Raw genomic sequence first — 22309 nt, forward strand, 5'->3', positions numbered from 1 at the left:
GTTACCTCCATCAGGGCTCTGAAGCAGGCGCCACTATTACCTCCATTAAGAGACATGGAATCTGAGGTTAAGAGATGCGCAGCGACTTGCTCAAGGTCACACAGCTACTGAATGGTAAGGGCTACAGTTTCCAAACCCCCAGACACCTCTTGCCCCTTCCCAGCTCCCATGTCTCCTATGTCTTGCCCCTCCAGGTGCTAGCAGGTCCCCTGGGGGGTGCCTCCCTAGGCAAAACCAGAAACCTGGACATCCCCTGGCCTGGGGCTAACTCAGTTCAAATATTTATCATTTTGAGGCAATTGCAGTGGTCTTGATTACGTGTCTGCTGAACTCCCAGCCTGGTTTCAGGTGGTGGCAAAGTTTCCCAGCCCTAAGTTTCCCTTTGACCTCCACTTTGAGGGGAAACTCCTAGGAACAGGGCTATCCCCGGGGAACACTGCCCTGACAGCACCCAGCTCTGTCCTCTGGAGAGACACAGTCTCCAGAAAGCCCCTGCCTTGCTCACAGATTAGCTCCCTAAACCTGGGACCTTGCCAAGTGAGAAGCTGCTGGCTGGCCCCTGCCTGTGTGGGGTCAGGGCCAGGACTGTGCCACAGAAAGCCAAGTCTGAGCCCCAGAAGGGGTGGAGGAACAAAGAGCACCCTGGGGCTGCCCTGGAAGGTAGTGAGCTCCCCGTTATCTAGGGTGGGGGAGCACCTGTGGAAGAAATGATTCAAAAAGAGGGTGGGATGAGATGACCTTTAAAACCCCGAATTTCTGTATTCTATGAGTCAGGCAGTGTCCAAGTGAATGGCTTGTTCTGACAGCTGCTTAAATGGAAACTTTCCCAGACTCTCCCACTTCCTTCCGCTTTGACCTCTTTCTGCTGCGCTCCATGGTCTTCCTTCTGGAGACTCGGAGAATATTGGAAAGAAGATGACGCCCATGCATCCCTGCCTCAGTTTGCCACTCTGTCCCAGTGGCCATTGTGTGGGCTCTGGGAGGCTCTGATTCATGGGAGAAAGGAAGGAGGAAAGGAAGGAAGGAAGGATGGAAAGAAGGATGTATTTTAAGATGAATGACTGCCTCTGGTTGAGCTGTTTTGACCTGGGCCCTAGTCCCAGCTCCAACCTCTTCTCCCAGATATGTGACCTTGAACAGTGTCACTTTACCCCCCAGGTCCTCTGCAAAATGAGTGTATTTTAACATCAACTAACCTTCCTGTGAGGGTAGTTGGTAGCAACAATGAGTGACCACCGTGGGTAAAGTCTTCCCAAGCACAATTGTGTAATGGCGCTCAGCGGGCAGCCCAGCTCTACAGGCAAACGTCATTCTTCGTGATTCTGCTTGAGGAGGTAAGTCCGCAAGGACAGGCAAGTTTTGGTGGGAGAGAAGGGAGAGAGAAGGGGGCCTGAGCAGGGGCTGCAGGGGATGGGTATCCTGCAGTGGGAAGAGCTGTCCTAAAGATACTACTGTGTATCACCTCTGCGTGCCAGGCATGGTGCTAGGGGCTTCACACACATTGTCACATTTAGTTCTATCTATATGGTAGGTACTAGTATTATCTCATTTTACAGATAGCAGTATCAAGGCTTAGAGAGGTTAAGACACTTGCCAGTGGAGAAGCCAGAATTCACAGCCAGGCTGGCTGACTTTGGAGCCCTGTCCTACCCAAGTCCTGACTTGGGTCCCTTGCCCCTTCCCCACAGTTGTCTTGGAGGCTGGTACCCAGTGGCCTGTCTGATTGTGCCTAGTCCTCCAAGATCCCTCCCCTTGCCTGGCACCCTCCTCTGCCAGCTGTCCTGTCCAGTCAGAGTGGCTTTGGCCAATGATGCCAGAGACAGTCTGGCATCATGGCTGTGTTGGACCTTGTACAGAGAGACAAGCGTTGATAGGGGCTAGGATCAAAGCCCCAAATTACAGGAGACAAATAAGATGTGAGGGATGGGTCCTGGCTGGTGCTGAATCTTGCATAGCAAAGGAAGAAAGGAAGACTGGGAGGCAGGCAGCCACCTCCGCCTACCCTGCACCCAGAACTAAGAAGTGACCTTGGGCACCTGAAACCAGCTCTGGTTCCATAAGGGTTGAGGAAGGATTTTGACAGTTATTTAGGAAAGCTGTAAGACTTGAGGCTGCCCTAACTATAAGATGATATTGGAGGACCCCAAGATCTTCCCCAAACACTCCCGCACACATATACACACACTCTCCGGTCAGAGTCAAGTCTGGCCTGGGGCATCCCCTGGTCAAAGCGCTGTACTGCAGTCCTCCTGGCCATCCTGGAAAATCTCTGTCCAGTGGCACAGAGCCCCCAAAGGGGGCCCCCTTCCCCTTTAGTAGAAGAGTCCCCTCCTTGCCCTCTCACCTCCACTCCCAGTCAACTCTTCATCTTTTCTTGGAAACAAATCGCTCCCAACTTCAAAGCATCATAATTCCCCCCAAAGAGCAACCTCAAGAATGTCAAGAGGAAATTACTGAATTATCCTGGTTAGCAGAAAAATCTAATTTATAGCAAAGCATTTCTCCTGAAATTTTAATAGATTTTTTTTTCCAATGGATTTTAATGCTCATTTGTTTCCCGGGCTTGGAAATTTAGTTTGAAGCACTGACATAGCTTTTCAGTTCTTGATTTATTGCCAGCTCCCTGCTTTTGAGCCTGATAGTAAACCCAACATCCTATTTTCTCTTAAATGTGAGAGGACTGCTCTCTCTGTTCAGCCTGCTGGACCAGACATCTTATGGCACTGCCACTTCATTAAGGGTGTGAGGGGGTCTGGAGACCTGGCTGAACCTTCCCAGCCCTCCTTGACTGACTCTCAGGGGCAAGTCCCCACCTTGAGGATTTTGCTAGCATGGAACCTCAATGCCATGTGTATGAGGATACCAGTGGTCTCTGGGGACCAGTCGGGGCAATGGAATGGCTAACCTTCCTCTCTGCCCACTCCCTGCCTCCTAGCCTATCAAGGTGCCTGGCGCAAAATAAGGACTCAGCCAACAGGTGTCAGTTGAAATAGAGGGTGGCATGGCTGAGTGTCAGAGTCCTGCTTGGGCCAATGACAGCTCAGGCTCCCATTAGCAAAGGAATGTTGTGTTGACATCTTTGCCCAGGCTGCAGTCCATTAGATTGGAATCATCTGGGCATAGCACAGGGTGCTGGCAAGGGTGCTGCCTAGAGGTCTCAATTTATGGGGGCATGGCCAGCACTGGGGAAAGGGGCTAGAAGGCCCAATGGCATCAGAAAAATGCATCCTCCCCAAAAGATGAGAAACTCACTGTGCCCCCAACCACCTTTCAAGAGTATCTGACTAGAGCAATGCTTAACCAGAACTCGCTAATAAGGAGAGCGGGCTTTTGGAATGAATGACTGGCAGAGAAGGGAGACATTTAGGAACAAAGCCAACTTCTTTTGAGCCCTTGGAATGATAATATCGATTTTACAGATGCAGAAACTGAGGCTCTCAGAGAGGGGCGGAAGCTCACGAAGCTCTGGCAAGTAGCCAGAGTGACACTGAAGCCCAGATGTTTGACTCCCTGAGGGTTCATCTAACAGCGTGGGAGGCTGTACCAGAGTTAGTAGCCTGACACTACAGGACCTAGCAAAGATCAGGATCCTTTGGGAGGGCGGGGGTTCCTCAGGCCCCTATGGAGGCTGCCCCCCATCCAGTTTTAGAGCAAGGTGACAGGCCCATGAGGAGTCCATCCTAGGTCATGGCTGTTCTCTGGAGGTTACTTCTAGCAGTCCTCCTATCCCTGACCCCATCTTTCCAAATATCCAGAGACCCTAGAGACTTCAGCCTCTTTCCTCCCGGAGATTGCTGTGGTGGCAAGTGGGAGAATCACCTGGCCAGAGAAGGGTGGTGAACAAGGGGCAAGGAGAAGAGGGTCTGCACCTTTCTACTCCTCTCGGTAATGTGCCCTTCTCCATCTCTCCCTCACTGCCTGACCTTCTATCCTCAGGGAATTTGGGTTTCCTTTCCCAGGGCATTGCCAGGAACAGAGAGACAAATGGCATGGCCCCTGAAATGCTCTGAGGGGCTCCCTAGGCATGGAGGGCACACCCTGGCCAGGGTCTGGACATGGAAGTAGGGGGAGCACTAATGCCCCCAGGAGAGCCACAGGACACAATCTCATGGGCAGAAGGGGCCTGGCATGTGGGTTACGTTGTTTACCACACAGAGTAGGATGGCAAGCAGGGATGGGCACTTCTGTCCCATGCCCAGAACCTGAGGCAGAAGGGTGGCGGGAAGGGAGGGGGCAGTCCCGACTTCGCTAGCTCACCTACTGGCTCACCCTTGAGAGACCAGGGCTCTTGGCAGTGGCTGAGAATGGAGATGAAGGTGACAGTAGGATTTAGGGCAGCCCTTGGAGCCGTCAGAGGTGGCTGCTGGGAGAGCACACTGGCTGAGTCTCCCCTGATGGCCCACCCCTCTAGCCATCAGCCCCTCTCTTGGCACCTCTCACGGGTCCTGGGCCGGCCTCACCGCACAACACTTCTGCACATGGCCAGGCCCAGCCCCTGCCTGAAGTGGACCCTGGACACTTAGTGAGGCCCCTCCTACCCCGTCCAGCCCTCTGGAGCAAATCTAGGAGCCCAGCCAGGAGTGGGTGGTTTGAGGGAGCTCACAGGATTGTGGGGAGGAAGATCGGGGGCAGGCGTTTCTGTGTGGCTTCAGGGCAGAACCAGGCCTGGGGCTGAGCATCCTGGAGACCCTGCTCCCATGGGGAAGGCGTCCTCACCACTCAAGCTGTGAAAGCACAGAACAGGAGGCATCATGGGGAAAGAGCGCCCTGCCAAAGGGCTCCTCCCCTAGAGGCTTGCCTCTCAAGGCTACACCACACAAGCTTCTGCTCAGGAGAGGGGGAGCTACCACCCGGGTGAATCCACTCTGTTCCTCTAGATTTACTGACTCCCAAAATGTCACACCTGCTGGGACAACTCCCTGGCTCTCTCCCAGCCAGGTGGAGCCCCGGTCACCTCTTCCCTCCCCAGTGCCCGTCCCATTACCCTTTGGCAGGCCTTAACACCAGACATGGCTGTGAGCCAGGCCCAGGAGAGCTAAGCGGTGGGTGGGTGGACAGGAGAAGGAAACCTGAGTAGGCTGGTCATCTGATCCCAGCTCCTGGGAATGGGAAGCTCATGAGAGGCCAATACTGGGACCCTTCCCTGAGGGTGTCAGGGAGCAGGCTTCCAGGATGGGGGCCGCTGCGGCACTGATAGACACTTTCCAGAAGGGCACGATAGGGATCGGGGATGAGGAAGCCACTGATGGGACCCCAAACACATGGCAAGTCAGTCTTGGGTAGGTCTGGAGGCTTTGAGGGTCCCAACTGGTCAGCTAGGGGGGCAAATCCAAGGGGGTTTCTGCCTATGGCTCCCTGGTCGCAGTTGTAGTTTGGTAAGATGAGGTGTAGGGCAGCCCAGCTCTGGAAGGAGCTGTGCCCGGTCAGGGCCTTGGCCCCAACCTTGAAAGCCCCCTGTGCCACAGCCCCTGCTGACCAGCTATTCCGATCAGACTGTGGGGCAGGGCCCTTTTCCGGCGGTTCTGAAGCTTTGAACTCTGGTGAGTAATTTCTTGGAGTTTGTCTGGCATCAAGATCAGAGGTTTTGCCCTCCACCTTCTACCTCTGAAGGAATCATGAAGAAGAGCCCTTCTTGAGGGCCCTGGGGGATGCTTCTGATCTGAGAGAGGGCTCCAGAGGCAGGATGAGGGGCATGTACGGACCTGAAGTGCTTGGGGCAGGAGGCTCCTGTACCGGGTCCTCCAGCCCACGCACCTTGGCATGGGCTCCCTGGGTCTGAGGCTGACAGGCACCACAGGTTGATATGCTTAATAGCGGTCATGCAAAAGGCACACCTGCCACCCAAGCCCTTGGCCGCTAGCCCATGCCTCAGTCCCACCACCTCTCAGCACCGAGCAGACTCACCAAGGGCAACCTGGAATGGCTGGAGCTCCAGTTGCAGCTGGAAGGTCAGGGTTAGACTCGAAGAACTTTCTGAATATAAGAGCTGTGATGTGTAGCCAGCAAAGATGAACTGACCACCCATCTCTCAGCAACCAGGTGCCAGACTTGTCCCTTCAACCTGTCCCACCACTGGTTAGAGCTCAGTAAATGGTATTACCATCCACCCATCCACCCAAGACCCCTGGGCAGCAAGCCCCTCAGCCCCATGTCCCATCTAGCCACAGGCCTTGGCATCTCTTCCTCCCAACACCTCAAGGATCTGTCCATAGCCCTCCACCTCCACTACCACCACCCAGGCCAAGCCACCACCACCTCTCCTCTGGATGCCTGCAGCAGCCTCTCACTATCTGCCTGCTCCTACCCATGCCCCCTGCTGTCCATTCTTCACCCAACAGCCAGGGTGAGCATCTCAAAATGTAAGTCAAATGGATCTCTTTCCTACTACAAACCCTCCAGGGCGCTATGATCCCCTTGGGTAAATGTCCTGCCCAATCTGACTCCCGCCCCATCTCCTGCTACCTTGACCACAGAACTCAGCTACAGTGGCCTCATTCTGTGTGCGCCTAGCTTGACTATGACTCTCCCATCTCTCTGGCCTCTTAACTGTCACTTACTCCTCTTTTAAGACTAGGAAGACTTTTCAATCTGCCAACCCCCTCCAAGGCACTGAGAATCCCTGCTGAACCTGAATCTATCCCCCCAACACCTATCACCTCTTGCTGTCATATTTCTTTATTCTTGAGTCTACCTACTTGAGAATGACAGTCACAATCTAGACAACACACGTAGAACAAGACATGTGATATGACCACAAGTTAGAGAGGCAGAAATAAAGGGAGGTTGGTGGTAGAGGTGGGGAACAGACAGCCCCCTTCCTTTGCCCCTATCCCTCCCACTATCTCCTAGGGTCATGAGTACGCTCTCAGAAGAGGACACTTACAGATTCAGGTGCCTACTCCCATTCAACTTTTTCTTTTTTTATTGTGGTAAAATATACATAACATAAAATTTGCCACTTTAACTATTTTTAAGTGTATAGTTCAGTGGCATTAAGTAAATCCACATTGTTGTACAGCAATCATCACCATCCATCTCCAGGACTTTTTCATCATCCCAAAATGAAGCTCTGTACCCATTAAACAACAATTCCCCATACCTTTCTCCCCCTAGCCCACAACCACATTCTACTTTCTGTCTCTATGAACTCCACTCTAGATACCTCATACAAGTGGAATCGTATAGTATTTGTCTTTTTGTGTCTGGTTTATTTCACCTAGCATAATGTCTTCAAAGTTCATGTATAGTGTAGTATATATGAGAATTTCCTTCCTTTTTAAGGCTGAATAATATTCTATTTTATGTATACACCTCATTTTGTTTGGCCATTCATCCACTGATGTACATTTGAGTTATTACCACTTTTTGCCTATTGTGAATTATGCTGCTATGAACACAAGTGTACAAACATCTGTTTAAGTCCTTACTTTCAGTTCTTTTAGGTATATACCCAGAACTAAAATCACTGGATCATATGGTAATTCTTTTTAATTTTTTGAAGAACTGCCATATCATTTCCCACAGCAGCTGCATCATTTTACATTCTCACTGGCAATGCACAAGTGTTCCAATTTCTCCACATCCTTACCAACACATGTTATTTTCTGTTCAGTTTAGTTTTTTGTTTTTTAATAGTAGTCATACAAATGGGTGTGAATTAGTATCTCATAGTGATTTTAATTTTGAATTTCCTAATAATTAGTGATGTTGAACACCTTTTCATGTGTTTACTGGCCATCTGCCTATCTTCTTTGGAGAAGTGTCTGTTCAAGTCCTTTGTCCAATTTTAAATTCGGTTGTTTGTTTTTTGCTGTTGAGTTGTGGGAGTTCTTTATATATTCTGGATATTAACCCCTTATATGATTTGCAAATATTGCTCCCATTCCATGGGTTTCCTTTTCACTCTGTTGGTATTGTCCTTTGATGCACAAAAGTTTTTAACTTTGATGAAGTCCAATTTATCTATTTTTCCTTTTGTCGCCTGTGCTTTTGGTGTCATTTGCAAGAAATCATTGCCAAATCCAATGACATGACATGGAGATTTTCCCTTATGTTCTCTTTTAAGAGTTTTATAGTTTAGCTCTTATGTTTAGGTCTTTGATCCATTTTGAGTTAATATTTGTATATGGTGTAAAGTAAAGATCCAACTTCATTCTTTTGCATGTAGATATCCAGTTTTCCCAATACTGTTTGTTGAAAAGACTGTTCTTTCCTCGCTAAATTGTCTTGGCACCCTTGTCAGAAACCATTGGACTATACATGTGAGGATTTATTTTTTGTATTTCTTGTATTATATTTATATTATATTTCATTTGTCTATATGTCTATATGTCTGTCTCTATGTCAGTGCCACACTCTTTTGATTACTATAGCTTTGAAGTAAGTTTTGAAATCAGGTGATATGAGACCTCCAAGTTTGTTCTTTTTCAAGATCGTTTAGGCTATTCAGGGTCCCTTGAGATTCCATATGAACTTTAAGATGGATTTTTCTATATCTGAAAAAAACATTGTTGGGATTTTGATAGTGATTGTATTGACTCTTGTGAGTTTGTTTAAGGAGGGCCTGGGCCAGCTAGGGTGTCCCAAGGTGACCGGGAACCAGCAGTGCAGTAAGGATGAATGGTGGTCTGAGCAGAAGGAGAAGGCACAGAGCTAGCACATTGAAGACTGGGGGCAAGGGGCTACCCTTCTTTAAAATACTGAAAGCTTTGGCTCTTCCCAGGTCTCCATCAGAGACAGGTCTCCATGGCAGGAGTTTACCCATTTGTATAATGTGCATTGCATTCCTAAGCCACTGAAAAGGCTCCTCCAGAATCAGATGCCTCCTCCTTTTCCTCGTTTAGGTTTTTCAGCTCTTGAAGAACCTTATTGACTTATTAGGACCTGGTACTCCCTATCCTGGCTAGGGATATTAGCGCAAATTTTGATGTGGCTGAGATTCTGTCTCACTCCAACCCCTGACCAGGTCATCCTTCCAGTCCAGGCAGCTACCCCTTCCAGGAGGAGCAAGTTCCCTCAAGACTGTGGGGAATAGGAATGTGTAGTTATGGGCCCTCAGGGAGAGGATGGCTGGGCAGAATCTCTTCGTGAAGGTTATAAAGATGGTGTCCTCATCCTGGTGCATCTTATAAGCAGATCTGGACCTCAGCAGGTGAGGTCCACCTGCAGCAGTGAAAGCAATGGTGGACACAGGCAGCCTTCTTGTGCAGCCTAGACTCTTGGGAGATGATTCACTGGGCCCTAAGCCATACCTCTGGCTTTGCCTCAGAAAAACTCCTACACTCAGTCCATCACTGAAGACAGACAGAAGGATAAATGGGTAGACTCTGAGCCCCTGATGGGGCACCATTCCCAGTTCTGAGCTGTGACACTTATCCACCCTGCCTGCCGGGCCATGGGAACACAGGAGAGCCTTAACCACCCTAACTCTAGGAGGCATGGCTGGGGCTTCTGGCCACTCATCCTTCTCTGGAAGGGGCTGTCTAACTCCAACTCTGACAGAGGGCCCTGGGGTTTCTGGCACAGCCTGAATTTCTCTCTCAATGTTCATATATATGTGACTAGGGGTCAGAAAATAAGGTCCTTGAGCCAAATAGGAACCTTTATCCCAGTTGTTTTTAAAGCATCCCAAACTTTATCAGACTAACTGGAGTCATTTTAGATACAGAAGTAAAGCAGCCAGCAGGGAACATTCTTCCTATTTCAGAGATGAAACAGTAGAGGCCTAGAAGGTTACGTCAGTGCTGGGAAGGGTCTCATCCAATTGAGCTTTTGTTTTACCAAGTGAAATCTATCAACCTGTTCATTCATGCATTCATTCAGTACCTACTACTGGACAGGTCCCTTGCCAGGGCCTGGGGATACAACAGTGAGTAGGACAGAACCTCTCTCTCATGGAAGTCTGCTGGGGGAGGCAGATGGTAGCAAACAAACAAATAAACAAAAACCCCTAATGAAGGGAAAGAAGTAATGGAACCTGGGTCTATGGGAATATTTAACTAAAGAATCTGACCTGGATCAGGAAGTCAGTGAGATGCCGCAGAGCAACTAAGCCCGTGCGCTACAACTACTGAGCCTGCGCTCTAGAGCCCACGAACCACAACTACTGAGCCCACGTGCCACAACTACTGAAGCCCACATGCCTAGAACCCGTGCTCCGAAACAAGAGAAGTCACCACGATGAGAAGCCCACACACCGCAACGAAGAGTGGCCCCCGCTCACTGCAACTAGAGAAAGCCCGCGCAGCAACGAAGAGCCAACACAGCCAAAAATAAATAAAACAAAACCACAAATTTATTTAAAAAAAAAAAAAAAAGGTGTTCCCTGAGAAAGCAGAGACCTGAAGGACGAGTCAAACAGACAAAGGGGAAGGGGAAGAGTATTCCAGGCAGAGGGAACAGCATGTGCAAAGGCCTGGGGGCTGGAGGGACAGGCCCAAAGAGGAAAGGTCACCTGGGGAGCTGGAGACCATAACCAAGGGTTTGGGATTCCTACCTGTATTCTTCCACCATTCCCCACAGCCCGATGCCCCCATGTTTCATAGCCTCAGATAACACCCTCAGCCCCTATTGGGCTGCTCACTGCACCCGCAGGTGCCCAGGAGAGCTCAAAGAAGGACCACAGAGTATAGAATATCAGAATTGTGCGAAGAACATATAAGGTGTATCCAACTTTGTTGAAGCCCCTTCAGGCCCTGTGGCTGGTGGAGGCCTCTGGCTTGCGTTAAGACTAGAGGCCAAAGATTGAGTGCTGAGTAGAAAAGTTTTACTGCCAAACAAAACACTGTTCCAGCAGAGAGTCTAGGTTGGGGAAGGGGGAGAAATGGGGTTGGTCATGAACTATCTCTGTTCTGTATTCAAAAGACAAAGTTTCTGAGCGTTGCTGATTGCCTAGGGATGTCTGGCTTGTAGGTCAGGGGAGCACTGCGTTGGCTGAGAGTGGTCGGCTGTGGACCTGGGGTGTCTGCTTCAGGATTATGGTGGCTAGCAGCCTCTGTGTGTACATGATATGCCCGAATCAAGATTTGGGTGCCCAATCAGGTCTGCACTGATGTCAGCAGGCTAGATGGCCAGATCGGGGCTTATCACTGGCCACTGGCCTTCAATTCTTTACGTATGAAAGTATGTGGGGACCTCCAGATCCCTACACCCTGAGTCCAGTCCAGTTAATAATTGTTTGCTGAGTGTGACTGTCGATCTGTGATCTATATCCTCAACACCTAAGCCAGGGTCGCCTTCCTCTTCCTCACCCCCTCATGCTGTGTTGAATTCTATTTCCTCTCATCTTCCACTGTGCCTGCCCTAGTCTAGGCTACCATTATTGCTCACCCAAAGGCATTCATTTCCTCCAAACTTATCACCTCCAGCTCATGGTCTATGAGTCACCTGTCTGAAATGTCACTTATCTTCTTAAAACCTTTCCTTGACTCCCTTTGGCCACTGGGACAAAGCCCTGAGGTTTGCACACCCAAGCAGTCGACCTCTCCAAGCCCACCCCCTCCATGTCCCCCTCACACACTAGGCTCAGCCACAGTGAATTTCCAGTTTCTCCAAAGTCATGCTCCCTCTCACCGTTAGGCCTTTGCCAGTGGTGTTCCTTCTGTGTGGAATGCTGTTCTCACCCTCACCTGGCCACATCCTGCTTATTTTTTAAGTGTCAGTGTATATGCCAATACCTGGGAGCCTTCCCTGACATCTCTCAATTGGGGTTAGGTGTTCCCACCTTGGTGTACCGCAGTCCCTTCTCTTCCTTAAGTATTTTATTTGAATTGGAGTGTGGGGGAGAGATGTGGTACCTTGGGTTATTTAGGGAAGACATCTATCCTCTGTTGCTCAAACTGCCTAGAAACGTGGGCTGGAACCTCTGGAGAAGGAGATGCCAGCACAGCCCCGCTTCTTCCTCTAGTTCCTACTCTAAGGAGGGTGAGTAGTCCCTTGGGCAGATTATTCTCCTGACCCATGCTGTAAGGAGACTCACTGCTTCGCCAGCAGGGCACACGGCAAGTAGAGGGCTCCAGGCTGACCAGCCAGAACATTGGACCTACAGGGGCCAGGCAAGGGCCCAGGTTGGAGAAAGGCAGGCCAGCGTTCAAACTCTGCGTCTCTCCATCTGACCGAGTGACCGTGCCGTTAAAGCTGCCTGACTTTCCGCTCAGCTCAGCCCGGGCTTATAGTGGGGGTTGTGCTAGGCCAAGAGGATTCTCAAGCAGCCTGGCTGCCTTTTGAACTTGAGTTTCTGGCTCTTGGGTGAACAGAATGAATATCTTCCTGTGAACTAGAAATGCCTCCCTGGGGCTCTATTCTTTGAAAGGAATCAAGGGGTCCCACAGACTGACCTCGAGGCCAGTGATTTTTTTCCAGAGTCAACACAAGTCACCAACTCTGCTCTTCACCACCACCACCCTGCCACCTCCATGTCAAGTGGTGATGGAAAGTTCTCAAGGGTCCCCTCTCCTGTTGTGTAAAATGGGCACCCATGTGCATGCCTGACTGTTGACTGGGGTGAGTTCTAGGGAAAGGAGAGCTGGGATGACACAGTCATTTTACTGTGTATGCTTCTATAATGTGGGGATGTTTTTACAAGCATGTATCACTCCTATAATTAAAGATACAAATCTAGTAAAAAGTTCCCTCTTGTAGGCCATAGGGTCGGAGGGCAGAGGGTGACAAGGAAGACTTGATAGGTGAGACGGCACTGGAGCTGGGCCTGGTCAGGAGGGCAGCAGTGGCAAGGGGACCTTTGGACCCTGTAAAGGCAAGATCCAGGGCTCAAAGATGAGAGAGCTTTAGGGGAAGCGGGCAAAAAGGATGGGCACACATTGGGCTGGAGGAGGAGTTTATGGAAGACTGGTGAGAGGTGAGTTAGTACTGTAGTGGGTAGGGCCTTGGACGCCAGACCAAGGAGTTTATATTAAGGGGTTTTTGAACCAGAGAGATGTGACCTGAGCTAGGCCTTGGGGCTGGAGCTGGCATAGGTGAGAGAAAGGCCAGGCCTGCCATGAGGCTGTTTGCATATCCCAGTGAGAAGAGCAACAGTCAGGGGAAAGGGGTTCCTGGATGAATGAGCTGGGCTGGCCAGGACCTCAGCACTGATGACCCACCCTCCACCTGCACCACAAATCCTCCCAAAGCCTCGCTGGGCACTGGCGGCTCTGCCTGAGGTTCCTGGTCCACCTGTAGCCAGAGACAGGGTGACATCCCAGTGTAACTCTGGTTCAGTCTCACTTGCCCACCTTGACCCAGAAAGGAGGTGGACCTCTTGGGGCCTCCAGCTCCTTTTGCCTTCACAGAAGAACTCCAGAGCAGCTGTTTGATTTGGGGTCACCTGGTGATTCATTTGCATATCACGTTTTCCTGGGTCCTAGAGGAAAAGCAAGCCTGTACACCACCAAAAAAGTTAGTAGGATGTGTCAGCACGAGCCAGATGACGATTCTCACACTGTAGGGCCACCTGCAAGATGCAGGACGGTGCTTTGGCAATGCTGGGGGTTCCCAAGGGTTCCAGAGAGGGCCAGATACCTCAACAGACTGGGTCTGACAGCAGGGAGGGTAGGTTAGAGTGCCCCACCCAGTGCACCTCCCAGCCCTGCCTCCTGCCCCACAGAGGCTGCTGGGGACAGTCATGCCTAAGGAGCCATCCAAGGTCACTTGAGGACCTACATAGAGATGGACTGGGCCTTGGGCAGGTTCTTCAAGATCGAAGAACCCTTCTCCTCTTCATAATTATGTTATGACCTGTTATGACCAGCTACCAAGGACTCAAAGTTGAAAGAAAACCCAACGAGCAGGGAGGGAGCATCTTCTCCCCTCTCTGACTCCTCTGAGTTGTTTAATGGAAAGAGATCAAGGCTACTGCACCTTGAAAGGGCCCAGAAATTTCAGAGTCTAATGAACACATCAGGCAAGGAAAATCTCTTCCTCTACTGCTGGTGGTCTCACAGCTAAGAGCTCTGGGGCTTGCTGTTCCCTTTGCCTACATTCCCTTCCTCACCTGGCCCCATCGTGGCTGAGGAACTCCTGTTCTTTCTTGCAGGTACCACCTCTTCTGTGAAGTGAAGCTTCCCTTTACCACTCTACCAGCACATTCCCCTCCTCCATTGTTTCTGTGTCTTGTATTTAACCTATCACTGCATATTGCACCCTCTGCTGTTTTGCTTTACTTATGGTCTGGTGTGATGTCATATGAGCCTTCCTCTGCTCTGTGTACCCAGGGGGTAGCCAAGTGTCTGCCTCATTGAGCAGGTGCTCACTAAGCATTGCTGCAACAGAGCCACAAAGCACAGTCCTGGATTTCCCAAGCCAATTCCAGGCCACTTTGGGATGCTCTACCCTTCCTAACTACCCCCTACCAGCCCACCCTTAGCTTCCAACACCCCCCTACCCCCACCTGAGGTTGGAGCCCGATGTCAGCCACACCTGGAGGTGTCTTTCTTGAAAGGGTCCTCAAACTAGCAGTCTGTAGAGGTCCCCCAAATTCTCGGTGACCTTGGCACTCGGGCCAAGGCAGAGTGAGGAAGGCTGGAGCTGTGGTGATCCCTTACTGCTCTGGAGGTGGACCCTTGTACACAGCAATGTGGTGATGATTGACAACCCACGTACAATAAGGGTCATGGGTTGTGACCCAGTGAGTGAGCATGCTGCCTACCCAGGGTGTCCTGATACCCCATGTGGAGATGGCCTGGTGTGGACTCAGGACCCAGGACGTTATCCAGCTTGGGCTATGGGCAGGGCACACGAGACTAGCCAGGCAGGTAGGAGACTGTAGTCACCCTCCATGAAGCGAGCACCTCTGAATCCTCAGTCCACCTCTTCCACCCTCAGGATAAGGATCCAAGGTCTAGGCAGGCCTTGGCAATGAAGAGGAAGCCAGCTCCTGCCACAGGGGCCTTGGCAGTACCAGCTGCCCCCTTGGATGCCCCAGCTGTAGGCCTCTTGCTCCAGACTTTGCATTCCTCTAGGATGACAGTGCCCTCTGTCACCAGCCACTCAGCCAAGTCAGAGCCTTGCCCTCCTTCTGCCAGGGCAGCTTTTCTGTGGGCTTCTCAAGCCTTAGAATTCTCTGGCTGGCTGATGGCTCATCTTCTGCTTAGCTAGGCTCCAATGTCGGGCTCACTCCCAGCTTGAGTCAGCACCCAGCTGGCTGCTCAAGCCTTGGCTCTGGTCTCTAAGAGGTCTCTGGGCAAATCTGCAACTCAGCTCTAAACACTTTTGCATTTGGTCTCTTTGGTTCATTGATCAGGAATCATGCGATCTTTTAAAAACACAGCTGGTAGAGTTGCCCATCTGGGCTTCTGCATTGGGGTCATAAGTTGGGCTACCTAGAATTTATTTAAACCTGCATGTCTGGGTGCAGAGTGAGGCTGCTCTCACAGTGTCTCCTGTGATGGTCTTCTCATTTTCTGGATCATCTTAATTCTTGGGACCACTCTTGGCTGGGTTTCTAGGACTCAGTCTGTTTTTAATGTTCATTTGTCTCCTGAGTTCTTCTAAGGACTATTTTCTCTTGACACTGAGATTCACTAATTACAGGATAAAGCACTTATCTGCACTCCTCCCCTGTCCCTGCAACACACACACACACACACACACACACACACACACACACGTTTCCCAGACAAGATGGGTCAGAAGTCCTTAGCCAGGTCAGTAACCCAAGATAGTGATGTCCTCTGTGCTCCCCTCCCCACACCATCCTTTGAAATATACACAGGAACATTGCTGATGTGTCAGAGACTGCCAAGTGTCCCTCAATATCTGGTCTAGCTGAGTACATGGCATCCAAAATAAATACTAAATTTCCCAGCCGCCTTTCCAGCTATGTGACTGTTTTGGTCAATAAGCTATAAGTAGGATAGTGTATGCAACTTCTTGAAAGGCATGCCTTCTTCCTTTCTTCTTTTTTCATGCCAGCCAGAAAGTACCTTCTGTGATGTGACAGCTGGAGTTAGAGCAGCCATATTAGAATATTGGGATGAAGCCACTCCCTGAAGATGGCAGATATGGTAGCCCAACTTCCAAGATGGCCTCCAGTAATTCTCAACTACTGGAAGGTCCTTGTTTCATTCTCTCCCGTATTCAACAGGACTGACCCGTGTAACCGACAGGATATCGCAGAAATGATAGTGTGATTTCTGAGACTACTTCATAAAGGACACTGCAGCTTCTGCACTTGCTCTAGGCTAGTGGAAGCCAGCTGCCATGTTGTAAGCACACTCAAGCAACCCTATGGAGGATTATAGGTGGTGAGGAACTGAGGCTTCCTGCCATCAGCCAGAACCAATGTTGCAGTGCCATTCAAGCCATCAAGTGACCACAGCTCCATTCTGACATCCTGACTGCAACCTTATGAGAGAGCTTAAGCCAGAATCACCTAGCAAAATTACTCCTGAATTCCTGACGCACAGAAAGTGTGGGGTAAGAAAAGCTTATTGTTGTTATAAGCCACTGAGTTTTGAGGTAATTTGTTACACAACAATAGAGGAAAAAAAACAAAATAGAAGGAGCCTTGACCCTCTGAAATTGTGGAGGGCCAGAGCAGCCCTTACATTTACATCAGACTTTTTTTTTTTTTTTTTTTACATCAGACTCTTTTTTAAGAGACATAAACTTCTCTTATTTTCACAACTATTATTTTGAGTTTTCTGTCATTCCTATTCCTAGTCTTATTTTGGAACTGCTCATTCAGAAACTCTTTTAAGAATTGCTAGCTGGAAGTGCCTTTGGAGGCCATCCCCGTCATTCCTGCTGCCAGGGGTGTGTTGAGGCCTAAATCTTCCCAAGATGATGGGTAGTTAATGTCTAAAAACGTCTGTAAAAGGGATTTTATAATGAGGACCACTGGCCAAGGATCAGGAGACCTTGGCTCCACTCCCTTCTGAGTGCTATCATTTATTTAACACTTTGGTGACCTTACCTGGCACAGAGGGACACTGTCTTTAATATGGGATGTCCATGAGGCTCAAACAGACGTGTAAATAAGCAATTTGGAGAGTGCCAAGCTTCTCTACCAACTGAAGAAGCACTCTTGCTGTGGGTCTGGCTGTTTCTGTTGCTGGATGCAGTTAGCCTGCCTCAGCATTTACAGGTGTTCCTTTTCATGGACCAGCTTTCAGGTGTGCATCTCTGTGGCCTAGTGAACAAATCCTCACCAATGATGAGACACCCTGCTCAGATCCATTCAGCCATGGCAGCTGACAGGGCTTAGTGATGGCAGTCCTGATGGTTAGTCTAGTTTTTAACTAAAGCACTTCTTCCCATTGCCCTGGTTGCAAGACAGTGGCCAGACCTCTGACACTCTCTCTCCACCCCATGTCCTGCTTTGTCACAGACCACAATTTCCAAGTGGACTAACCATCCAACATGATTCCTGACCCCCAGCATCACAGTTCCCGGACCTGCTTAATGTTCCTTACCTTTTCCCATTGGCTCTTGCCACACTGCAGGATAGCCCCTCTCTGAAATGTTAGCCTCCTGAATTCTACCAGAGGCCTTGACCTCCTGCTTTCTAGATATTTTCAGTCTGCTCTCCATCCTGCTCTTGCACCTCAACAAAGACTTTCTGTCCCGAGAGGCTTCAATTGATTCTCCAGTCTGGCCGCATCAGAATCATCTGAACAACCAACAATTTTCTTAAACCCTGTATTAGTTAGGATAATGCTAGATGCTATAACAAACAAATCCCCAAATGTATATTGGCTCAGACAATATAGCTGATTTCTTGTTCACAAACAACTCACGCGGGTGTTCCTGATCAGTGATGTGTGTCCTCCAAGTGATGATTTAGGGACCGGGATCCTTCCACCTTGTGGCTCTGCCATCTCCAACATGTGGTTTCCAAGGGGGCCTTAAACTAGAAGAGGAAAAGAAGGGTGGAGAAGGCACATCTGCTTCTTAACTATTTGGGGCTGGAAAATACATGTCATCCCTGATCAACATTCCATTGGCAAGAACGTGTCACTTGACTCCTCTCAGATGTAACAGATGTGAGAGGAGGGGTATATGCTGGGAAATGTAGCCTCTGCTGGGACGCCCCTTCCTAGCCTCAACTCTGTTCTATGGCAGGGCAAGGGATACACTTTTTTTTTTTTGGTGAACAGTTAGCTGTCTCTGCTACACACTCAAAAGGAAATGAACCTTCTGCCACAATTGTCTTGTAAGACTGCAGCCCAAGTACTACAGGCCGACCAACCTTCCTGCCTTCTATGTCCTGGAGAAGACCCTGAGGAGGACAGGTCAGTGCTAATGCAGATTTATGACCTCCAAAGCCACCAGGGCCCCTGTATTGCTAGGCCTAGGTCAGATTCTCTGGTATTTTCCCTAACGGGTGTCCCAAGCATCCTCTCCTTGCCCTTAGCCCCTTCCCCACCCTCATTCTCAGCAGGTGAGAATTTTAGGGCCGAAGGGCATGATGCCCCTCCGCTTCTTCCCCTGCCCTCTCCTCCCCAACCACACTCATGTAAATTTGTCTGTGCCCACATTCCCTCCAGCTTCACAGCCTGAACTGCTCCCTAGATTTCACACCTGTGTGTCCATCTGCCTCAGAATGCTTCCACCTGCATGTGCATAGGTCCTTCATACTCACCATGTCTCAAACTGAACTCACCATTGTCCAGCCCATCCCCCTCCCCCAAACCTGCTTCTCCTCCTGGGGTTTCCTTCTCCTGTGATGGCAACACCCTAACCACATGGTTGTCCTTGCTTAAAATCTGACGGTCATCATTGTCTCGTTTCTCAGGTTAAATCCTGGCCAAAACATTTCTTGAATCAGTTCCCTCCACTTGTTTTACTAAGTTCAGGTCATCACTTCCTGCTCAGATGCCTGTAGCCACCTCCTAACAGGTCTTTATGCCTCTAGTCTGTTCCCCTCCAACCACTCTTCACGGGCAGCCAGAGTGACAGTTCTACAGTACAAAACTGACCACAGCACTCAGTTTCTTGAGTGAAGTATGGACTTTCTCCTGAGGCCCCCGAGTCCCCACATGACTGGCCCCACTGCAGCCAGCCCCTTACTTTCCATGGCACTCCAGCAACACTAGACTTTCCTCTGGCCATGCCCTGAGGATCCTTGATGCCACACTGGGGTCATGGGTGAGTGCTGCTAGAATATCCTTTGTTTTCCTCTCTCTGTTCTTATCACACTCCTTGGTAAAGCTCTTTTTGTATGTCTGCTTCCCAACACTGCAAGGGCAGGAGCTAACTCTTTGTCTCATGATTTCAGTGTCTGGGACAGTGCTCATCATACAGTAGGTGCTCAGTACACGCTCAGTGAATGAATGAAGATGGTGGAAAGGAACCCGTTGAAAGCATGGAAAATCTTGATTTAGATACGCTTGCCTTATGCTGAATGAACATTTCCTTCTCAAGAGAGCCAAAGTGTGTGTGTGTGTGTTTATCTGTGAAATCTGATCCTTTGCCTGAGAGCCTCCCATCAATTAATCATGACTGGCCATTCTGCACACAACCTCTTCTCCCAAAGCACTTTGCATAGAGGGGCTGAGCTCTCCCACCCTGCCAGTGCTGTGGGCCTAGTTCCTACCACATGACTGGCCTGGGCAGTAGACTCACACCCATGCCTCCCACTGGACCTCCATGGGGACCAGGGAGGAAGCCAGAAAGGAGCATCGTGCCCCATTTTTAAGATAAGAAAACCTGTTCATAGGAGATGAGGTGATTGTACAAGGATGCAGATCACTCTACTGTATCATAGAGTGTACTATGCCCCTGCTCTCTGCAGCTGACATAATGCCCCGTGGTGCCAACACAGACCCTGGGCTCTGTGGGAAACTGCCTCAGACACCACCCCAGCTCCTTAGGTCATAATACATCTTGCATGTCAGCTACTCCCTTGGGTAAGGAATTATTGGAACAGACACCACCCAAGCTGACGCCAGCATAAAGAGGACTCTCACAGAATCCAAATGCACAAAGTCATCCCAGGAACTGGAAGCTCATTAGACAAACATTTTGTCTTTTGTGCTGGACTACAGGCCCTTTCCCCCTGCATTTCTAATTTCTTCCCTTTCTCACAAAACGCTTAACCATCTTTTACAAGGCCCAACATGACCGCCAGTCCTGAGTCACCATGACTCACAACTCCAGGGCCCACAACCAAAGAAGCAGAGCGTCAGGGCCTTGGGAGCACTTGGCTGGCTCAGCCTGGGTGATTGTTGGTTCTCCCAGGCTAGGCTTTCAGCCCTGACCCATCACCTGGAACATGTACAGCATGTCAACTGGTACAAACAGGGCAGCAGGGGTTGTCAGCAGGGGAATTCCATGGAGGGATGTAGGTAGGGAGCCAATTACAAGTGTAGGGAAAACTGTGAAAGATGTTGAAATTTAGTGGTTGTCCTGAATAACTTACCCACCTAGGTTCTTTCTGCCTTTTGTGTCTTTGACTAGGTATTTCTCAGCTCTAAAGATGGAAGTGAAGCTGTAACACCTTAATAGTAATGCAAATAATTCCTGTTCACAGTTACACAGATTGTGTCTAGTGGAAGGCAACTGACTATTGCTGTGTGGATTCTGACCAATTTTGCGTCCATTTCTGAAATGATTTCAGCATTCCTTATCTGACTATCATGTGTGATAGTTTTGAGTTCTCCTTTGAATTGGTTGTAACGTTTTAGTGGTTCTCTTGTTAATTAATGAGTTAAACTAAATCTTTGACACATATTCATTTTATATCTTGGGACAGACATGATTATATCCTCCTTTAAAATTTATTGTTAAATACAGACAAATCTTGTGTGATCACATACTCCAGAAATATTATTGATGCAGAGAAAAAAATTTAGGATACACAGGAAACTGTTAGTGTTCACCTGTGGGGAAGAGGGAGGGAGGAGGTACTTCCTTTTCATTTTATATCTTTTTGTACTATTTTAATTTTTAAACTATGTTAAAAGAATTTCAGTGGAGGTTGGCCAGACAAAGGTTTAAGGGCCGTCTGTTTTCTTTTTTTATACTTTTCTCTATAAAAAAATAATAACATTAACTTTATAATTATTTGTTATGTTGTACATATGGTTGTTTGGACTTTTCTGATTGTATATTATATTTAAAAAAAACCTGATACATGTTAAAATTTAAAGGAAAAAGCAAACCAAATAGGAAAAACTACATCTTGGCATATTGCTCCAAGCCAGCCCTGGGTAGCCAGTAGTGGTTACGATGTGCTGCCTGTCCTCAAGGAAGAGGATAAGGTTCAGGCTCCACCCACAGGCCAGAGGGTTCCAGGCACCCTCCCTCCACACACACCTTGTGTCAGGGGCTGTGCAGGTGAGGCACCTTCCTCACTGTTCAGTAGCTGTCGCATCCCCTCCCTTCTGCCTTCCTGGCAGCCCAACTCAGCGAACACTGATGGAAGATGATTCCAGAATGGGAACATTCCTTCCCCCTTCCCTTCCTCTCCTGACAGCTGAGAGGCATCCCTCCCTCCCTGGCTTGCAGCTGAAAGGGAATAATGACTGCCAAACCACTGCTTGCACAACAATGCACTTCTGAGCAGGGTATACACAATTTTTGTCAGTTGAATCCTGTCTTCCTCCTGACTTACATGATGGTCTAGATATGCTCTGGCTTCCATGCTCATGGGTGGTTCAACCACTAGTAATAGCTCCCAACACTTCATATTCTCTGTCTTCATTAACCAACCTATGAACTGGCAGATTTTTAAGTTCATGAGGATAGAACCTTCCTTCTAGGGAATTTCCCCAAGCTTGGGTATTTGTCTCTGCTGTTTTCTTAGTGTGTGTGTGGTGAGGGAGGCAACACCCAGAGGCAGTGGGACCATTTCTCAGCCCCAGGAGCCTCCCCTGACCTTTGGCATGAGTGTGTGCAGCCCCTTGCATTTGGCACATCTGCACACAGGTGCCTCATTAATGAACTCTGGCCTAGGAGGACCAAGGAATAAGGAAGGCATGAGCCTCCTCTCACGTGCTGAACACCTGCAGCTAGCCTGACTAGAGCTGACCCTTCCCACACTTACCCACTAAGCACAGAGTTAGTCACCCCTGAAATCCTGGGGCTGCTGCCCCATGTACTCCAGAACACCCTCCTACGCAGCACACCACTGCCGTGGGGAGGGGGGGTCTTTACGCCTAGTGCCACTACATTGGATGTTAGAGCCCAGACACTCCATGTCGTATGACTACATCACTCTCTCCCTTAAGTCCTTCAGTGGCTCCCCATTACCTGCAGGATCAAGTCCGAGCTCCATGCCCCGGCCTTCAAGCCCCTTGCTTCACAATCTGGCCCTAGGTATACCTCTGGCACCATCTCCCTAAACCATGTACCCCACTGTCTAACTACT

General features: G+C 49.4%; 1 long non-coding RNA gene across 2 annotated transcripts; it reads left to right on the plus strand.

The window, feature by feature from the left end:
- LOC309959560 lies at window positions 1-20936 on the plus strand. Of its 2 annotated transcripts, none has more exons than XR_014326088.1 (6): window positions 1-114; window positions 1159-1334; window positions 16082-16413; window positions 18061-18230; window positions 19217-19301; window positions 20398-20936. It is a non-coding gene; the product is annotated as an uncharacterized lncRNA (long non-coding RNA). The 2 variants fall into 2 exon arrangements; XR_014326089.1 differs by having other exon boundaries at window positions 18096-18230.
- Window positions 20937-22309: the final 1373 nt, after the last annotated feature.

The sequence above is a fragment of the Leucopleurus acutus genome (assembly GCF_964270905.1).
Source record: "Leucopleurus acutus genome assembly, chromosome: 3".
NCBI classification, from domain to species: domain Eukaryota; kingdom Metazoa; phylum Chordata; class Mammalia; order Artiodactyla; family Delphinidae; genus Leucopleurus; species Leucopleurus acutus.